Here is an 8,350-nt window from a genome sequence, read left to right as displayed (position 1 = left end):
AGCCTCCAGAACCATGCAAAGTAGATTTCTGTTATTTAAGTTACCCAGTCTGCTGTTTTGGTCCTTTGTTAAGGCAGCCTTAGCCAACTAACACATTTATCTATGATGGAAATGGAAGACTGGAACTCAGGATCCCTTCCAACTTCCTTCCAGTATGTCTTCTTATACTGTAGAGACCAGAGAGCTTAAAATATTCTCTTCCGGTCTCAAACGTAAATTAGTCTCACCGATTAGATGCACCCAAGGGACATTGGAAGGTGGAAGTGAGGCAGGGCCATCTTCGGGCTGCTGTGGGTGTTGCTGGGACAAGTACAGTCATGAAGTGCTGGAACTCAACAGTTCCTGAACGGGATCTTCTGATTCTCCGACCCCTGACGGTGGCAGGGTGGCGGCCATCTTGACAATGTTCTGAGAGTCATTTCTGGAACCCTGGTCTAGATGTAGCTCCTCAAGTCTTTCCTACTATGTCATAAGTATTTAATGATCTGTAGAAAATCTCTTTCTGCTTAAGAAAGCAAGATCAGTGTCTGTTTTTTTGCAACTGAACCTGAACTGATGTAGTCTTTTCTGTGTCTTTGGTATTGAGCACAATGCCGGGCATACATAAATGGTAAACCAATCCTTATCGTTGTTGTTTAAACCAGTGGTTCTTCATCTTTGATGGGTATTATCATACCTTATAAGCCAATAAAGAACATGAAGGTCCAGACTCACTGAGGGAGAATAAGTCCCTAGTTTTTTATTTTTATCAAGTTCCTTAGGAGATTCTAATGACCACCAAAGTTTGAGAAGCTCTGGTTAAAAATTCTCTCAGGCATACCAGGGCCAGCAATTTTCTAAGCACATGATACTCAGTGACTCTTTTTTTTTTTTTTTAATTTTTTTTAATGTTTATTTATTTCTGATAGAGAGACAGAGCATGAGTGGGGGAGGGGCAGAGAGAGAGGGAGACACAGAATCAGAAGCAGGCTCCAGGCTCTGAGCTGTCAGCACAGAGCCCAACGCAGGGCTCAAAATCACCAACCGTGAGATCATGACCTGAGCCGAAGTCGGTCCTCAACCGACTGAGCCACCCAGGCGCCCTCAGTGACTCTTTTTTATTCTCATATAGACCTTATGAAATAGGAAGTCGTATTACCCTCATCTCTTAAATGAGAAAACTGAGGCATAAAGAGCCTTGGAAAAATACCCAAGATCACACAGCTAGTAAGTAGATCTTAGCATCTAAACCCAAAACCCAAAGGACTTAGACCATGAGCCCCCAAGCTCATGACCACTATACTCTTATGCTTGGATTCTCTCCTCTTGGAAGGTCCTAAAGATGAATCTCATTTAAATTTAAATCAGATTCCTCCAAATAAGTTTTTAAAACTTAACAAGATCCCAGTCTCACTGATAAGGTCATTTAGTTAATAAAGGAAAATATTGGGATAACAAAACTTTTTTTAGCCAACCAATAGTCTCTAGGGTAGATGCCAACAAGCTTCAAAGTCTAATAAAATTTATTTAAATCAAGCAATAGCTTGAAGGAATAATTGCTTTCAGATACCAAACTAATAATTCCATGGATATTATTATTATCTTTGAAGTGAAGAATAGCAAACTGACCCTTAGGTCCCTCCATTCATTATTAGAAAAAACATTATACATTTTCAAGAAGAATAGATCGAAATAGTACTATTTAGCTGCAGAGTCCCACAGTCCTTTTTTCTTACTAATCGTATTTCTTACATTTTCAAGATTGCATCTCTAAAATTTAATAAAATCTTATTATTCTTCTAATGCCTAGAAATTAATAATGTAGAGGAAGATATTGGAAGATGTTCAGAGGTACCTCTTATAGAGATGTGCAAAAATGCACAATGAATAAAAGGAAAATATCCTCCCCTTTTAAACTTTGTAAACTCTTTAGTCAATAGAAGTTCTCAATTTTAAGTTTATCATTAAAAGAGAATACTTCTGAAAACTTCTGAAGTTGTCATTTTTATCACTTGTTGGGCTTGTAAGACAAAAGTGGGACCTAAACATTTTTAAGGCAGAAATTACTCTCATTTATCCCAGAGATGAAATCTGTTGTAAAAGAAGCTGGGTTCAAATCCCAGCTCAGTTATTATGAACTTTATTGTGAATTTTGACAGGTTATCTAACATTCATATTATTTTCTTAATCTGTAAAACTTAGAGAAAATAACCCCTACCTTATGAAGTGTTACAAGGGCTAAATGAGATAATTTTTTTCCCTCCATGTCGAATCTCTGCAGCTCTGGAGAAGAAAGAAAGAAAGAAAGAAAGAAAGAAAGAAAGAAAGAAAGAAGAAAAGAGAGAAAGGAAGAAAGAAAGAAGGAAAAAGAAAGAAATGAATTAAGAAAGAAGACAATGAGACAATGACAGCAACAAACCATAAACACAAAAAGTAACATACTGGAATCAAGGGAAAGCATGAAATGAATTATTAGAAAGTTTGAGTGTGAACTTGGAGTTCTGCCTCCATTTTGTGTGATGTGAAGCAATTATCTTAATTTTACTCTTGGAAAGAACAAATTTCACTCTTATCAAAAGGAAAGAGAATTTTTGACTTCCCAGATTTGTTCTAATTCTGACAGTCCATGTTGCAAGAATATAAAAAGTAATTCTTAAAATTTATGAAAACGTTTACATCTTAACTCATTTACTGAGTACCTTAAAATGTGCTCTTCAACTCTCCACATTTCCTATTCACTTCATTTATTTTTATTGTCAAGTGAAGTTATTCCAGCATATGAGTCATTTGAGATGGAAATACTTATCTGATGTAATGTGTCAAAGATATTCTTTTAAAGTGTTTCCAGTATGGTTAGATATTAAGTCACACACACACACACACACACACACACACACACACACACACACACACAAATGGTCTGTCTAAAATACTAGTGGTGAATCACAGCCTCCCCTCCTTTCCTCCTTGGGGCTGAAATTTGATTTTACCACTTTCCCTTTCCCTTAACAGAAGTGCTATTTGACATATGTTTCATGTTTAGTTCTATGAATTAAACTTTGTATTATTTTGGGACTCTGGAAAGAATATCACATATTATTTGGGACCCAACAGAATGGATCACTCTGGACCCAGATGCCAGCCAAGGGGTACTCTTCGAGGGCCTCTAGACCCAGCTCAAGAGACCAGTCCACAAGAGTGGAGTCTAAGTCAGCAAGGACAAACCAGGAACAGAAGAATAAGGCAGCAGGGTAAAGAACCAAAGAGCCCCATAAAACGGAAACTCAGAATAGATGTGTGGTAGAGACAGTCAAGATATAAGGGAGACAACGAGGGGTCAAAGTAGAATAAGAATCTGTGGATGATGTATGACTAGGACAAAGGCTTTTGAAGAATGATGCTAACAAGATGGGTACCTCTTGTGATGGTTAATTTTATATGTTAAGCTGGTTAGACTACAGTGCCCAGTTGTTTGGTCAAACACTAATTTAGATATTACTTGTGAAGGTTTATGGTAGGTATGGTTAGCATTTACAATCAGTTGACTTTAAGTAAAGCAGATTGCCCTCCATAATGTGGGCCTCATCCAATCAGTTGAAGACCTTAAGAGCAAAAATGGAGATTTCCTGGAGGAGAAAGAATTCTGCCTCAACACTGTCACTTAGAAATCTTGCCTGAGGGGTGCCTGGGTGGCTCAGTCAGTTGAGCATTTGACTTCGGCTCAGGTCATGATCTCACAGTTCATGTGTTTGGGCCCCGCATTGGGCTCTGTGCTGATAGCACGTTGGATTCTGTGTCTCCCTTCCTCTCTGCCCCTCCCCCGCTCTGCCTCTCTCTCTCAATTTCTCTCTCTCTCTCCAGAATAGATGAACATTAAACGAATTTAAAAAAAGAAAGAAAGAAATCTTGCCTGAGTCTCCAGGATGCTGCCCTATGGATTTTGGACTCAAGACATCATTCTTACCTAAGTTCCCAGCATGATGACCTGCCCTATAGATTTCATATTGTCCAGTTCCCACGTGTGAGTTATTTCTTAAAATAACTGAAGTAAAAATTTGAGTGTTTGTAGTGTATTCGGGGTGATCTCAGCAAACACATGTAGCACAGTAGGGAAGTGAGACAGGGCAAGGGAGAAAAAACAGGAAATGTTAATGAGTGGGATACAGCTAGTTGCCATGGAGTATGCTGACAACCAAGGACAAAGTGGTGTAGAAGTTCTGTGAATGCACGGAGACCCTAGATGGAAGAAATGGCAGCAGCACATCAAGTCCTCCTTTTCCCCCTTGATTTCCCACTCGAAAGACTTCCCTTTGCCAAGACGCCCACTTTGTTCCAGGCTCCCTGGCTTTGCTCTTTGCAATGCACAGAGTTTGTGTCGGGCTTAAGTCATGGTAACAGACGTGTGGGTCCCTTCCCTAGGACCCCTCCTGTTAGTGAGCGCCTGTGGTGGGGGCTGCTGGTTATACACTAGAGTTCCATGCTCTGCTCCTAGATAACTAAGCTTGTGACATACAGTTTTTGATCTTCTTTCTAGGCCTAGAACTTAATCCTAATTCTCTGTACGCATCCAGATGGACAAATTTTACCTTCCCTGATGGACAAGGACAGGCCCCACTGCGACCTTCAATTTGATCTCAAGTAATTAATATCGCAGCTGTTCTAGTCTCATATGTGTATTTGCCCTGTACATGTTGCTATGCCTTCAAGAAAACTGGAAACAAACAAACAAAAAAGGAATGCAGACTGTGTGTTTTCCAGGAGGCAATGGAGGAAAGGCCATACAAAATAAGAAAGAACAATAAAAAATGACACATCCTGGAGTGGAAATTGTGTGTGTGTGTGTGTGTGTGTGTGTGTGTGTGTGTGTGTGTGGTGTAGTTTGGCTGGGGGAGGTGAGAAAGCAGAGCTATGATTAGAGAATTGAGGAGAAAATGAGTCAAGTAGATCTTGCTCTACTGTGTTACCCAAAACCTAGAGGAAGTGTCTGGAGAAAGTAGGCCATCCATCACTTAGCAGCAGTAAGCTTCTTTTGCTCCAAGCAGTATAGATTGTATTAGAGAATAAGTTATTTCCAGTGCTCACTTCTGCTTGTACAACCAGAGAGAATAATCTAGAATTCTAGCAGAGTGACTTCTAGATACAGGAAAGTGTTCACTGAAAGTCATTTATGAACAAGCTGTTTTCTTCACAAGTAATCAGTTTTTGTCTTTTTTAAAAAAATAATAACACAAAAATTCTGTTCTTGTCACATCATCTTTTACTCATAGACCTTAGTTTGCAAATGGGTCAACATTATTTATTTTTAACTTTTAAAATGTCACCATAATACTGAGAAAAATGCCACATCAATAAGTACTATAATTTAGATTCCAGGTTCTGAACATCACATGACCAACACTCTGAATGATAAGTGATCCTGATATTGCCCGACTCTACTTTAATTTAATTGTGGTCCAATTGGCTCAAATGTCAGTCAGGAATGCTCACTTACAAGTGTTCATGTCACAATGCCAATCTGACACCGAAGGTGTTTTTGGACAATATGGTAGAATCAACAGGCCATTCTTCTCCATCTTTCTCCCAGAATTGAGGATAAAATATCAGATCATTTCTTTTTTTTTTTATTTTTATTTATTTATTTATTTAAAAAAAATTTTTTTTCAACGTTTATTTATTTTTGGGACAGAGAGAGACAGAGCATGAACGGGGGAGGGGCAGAGAGAGAGGGAGACACAGAATCGGAAACAGGCTCCAGGCTCTGAGCCATCAGCCCAGAGCCCGACACGGGGCTCGAACTCACGGACCGCGAGATCGTGACCTGGCTGAAGTCGGACGCTTAACCGACTGCGCCACCCAGGCGCCCCTCAGATCATTTCTTGCCCTTCTGTTGGGGATAGAGGTGGTCAGGTGACAGGTGACACAGCTTTGGGCAATACAATGCATGGGAAAGTCAGAGAGAGACTTACACAGTCATTGAGAACTCTTTTGCCTTCTTCCTGCCTTCCTTTGTAGACAGTGGTAGAACAATGTCATATTTGGATCTGCAGCAGCCACCTTAAGACAGAGTCAGTAAACTGAATGGTGAAGACGAACTAAGAATGGCAGAATGGGAAAGAAGGAAAGAGCTTAGATTTTTGATGATGTTGTTGAGGCATTAATCCAACGTTTGTACATTCCTTCAGACTTGTTGCTAATAATAAATATTCTGTTATTTATACCACTGTTACTTGGATTTTTCCTGTGCTTTATATTTAACATGAAGCCAACACAGTCTCTGAGATTGTTCATGAAATCAGTAGCCCCAATCCTCCCCATTGACACAAAATAGCCTGGGGCCAGAGGTAAGAAAGATGGAAAAATGGAGTATAGTGTAGGGGCATAAATTTTTTTCCTCTTCCATTCTAGGTTCTTTGGCTGGTCTAATAATTAAATTGATATGAGTCAAATTAATGGGAGGAAAACAAACAAAACGTCATGGATAGTGAATCCCTCAAAAGATATGAAGACTCAAGGACCGCTAGTTAATTGAAGCTTATATAACATTCGGAGCTAAGGAAAGGGGTAGGGGTTCGGGGATACCAAGGGGAGGAATATCATTCACAGGGAGGCAGAGAAGATGTTTAGGAAACAAAGGTTGTCCTCATATGCAGATAAATTTTTTAGAGAAAAAGATATCTCTGTTATAGCTCTCTTCCTGGTACAGGTCCCCTTTCAATAAATACAAACTTAAGCAGTTGAGTAAAGGACTTTTCCTGAATCTGCTGCCTAAATGCCTAGGTCAAAATAATCTTTATGCCTAAAGACATACTTTGGGGTAGCAAAATTCGCTTTCCTCCAAGAGCATGCTCTGATATTCAGCTTGGATTCAGAAGCCAGATCTGACCTTCTTGTAAAGAGAGGTGGCAAACAGAATCACACGGGGCTTTGTTCTTGAGGGTTTTTCTGAGCCTTGGGATTCAAGCAACTCTGGGCTTTTGTAGCGTTGGGAGCACCGAGAAGCAGCACCCTGGACAGTAGCTTTGAGGGGTTGGATACCAGGAAAGCAGGCAGGGCAGGTCACAGACTTTTTCCTAAGCCCATGTATGCCACTTCCTGACGATTCCCAGAAGTATCAGGAAGAGACTTTGAAGAGGAGTGTGAGATCCTGTGCTGGCATATGGGGGCTAACTATCCGGTGACAGACAACTGGTATCACAATGAGCTCATTTGTTACCAGACAGGAGGCCTGTGGCATTTGTGGTACATGCAACACACAGAATACTTGCTATTTATTTTAAGTAGGCTCTTGACAACATAAAATTAAATCTATTCTAGTACAGCATGCTCATAGCAGTGTCTCCTGAAACAATAGCTGAAAATACTTTCATTGTGGATTCTGCAGTTAATGCAAGCCTTATTTTTGTGTTCGGCTCACAAGGTTTTTGTGTTTGTTTTAAGTTTTTTTTTTTTTTTTTTTTTTTTGAGAGCGAGCAAGCAGGGAAGGGGCAGAGAGAGAGAGAGAGAGGAAGAAACAGAATCCCAAGCAGGCTCCACGCCATCAGTGCAGAGCCTGACACGGGGCTCGAACTCACAAATACACAGGGTGTTTTTGATGTGGTCCTCGTCTTTGCTCAGATGACACGACTGGTCAGTGGTTTCCTCCCACCCTCTTGCCCACAGTGAAATCTGTCACAATGTTATATACAAAATAAATCAAAGCAGAGCAGATCTGAGAAAGGCAGACCTTTACACATGTTGGTCCGGAAGTGCCTTTGCTTTGAATTTGAGGGGCTTTTGAGGAGAATTCAATCTGCATTTTTTTTACTTTTGTTTCTCTTTGTATAGTTTTTTTTCAAAAAAATGTTTATTTATTTATTTTGAGAGAGAGAGAACAGGGGAGGGGTAGAGAGAGAGAGAGAAAGAGGAGAGAGAGAATCCTAAGCAGGCTCCGTGCTGACAATATACAGCCCTCCATGGCCCGATCCCACCAATTGTGAGATCATGACCTGAGCTGAAATCAAGAGTGGGACACTTAACCGACTGAGCCACCCAGGCACCCCCTGTTTGTGTAGTTTTAACTACTCAGATGAGATTGCATTCATTTTGTTATTCGTCCATTAGGTTGGGTCATAGTTCATTCTAAAGTGTCAGATGGGGCATCCAGGTGGCTCAGTGGGTTAAGCATCCAACGCTCGATTTTGGTTCAGATCATGATCTCATTCATGGTCAGTGGGATAGGGCCATGTGGGGCTTTGCATGCTGACAGCTCAAAGCCTACTGGGGATTTTCTCTCTCTCTGTCTCTCTGTCTCTCTCTCTCTCTCAAAATAAATAAACTTAAAAAAATGGCAGAACTAGAGTGTTTTCCCAATTCCCTCCCACTCTCAGTAGAG

The sequence above is a fragment of the Leopardus geoffroyi genome, chromosome B1 (assembly GCF_018350155.1).
Source record: "Leopardus geoffroyi isolate Oge1 chromosome B1, O.geoffroyi_Oge1_pat1.0, whole genome shotgun sequence".
NCBI classification, from domain to species: domain Eukaryota; kingdom Metazoa; phylum Chordata; class Mammalia; order Carnivora; family Felidae; genus Leopardus; species Leopardus geoffroyi.
Note: the sequence above shows the minus strand (reverse complement) of the source record.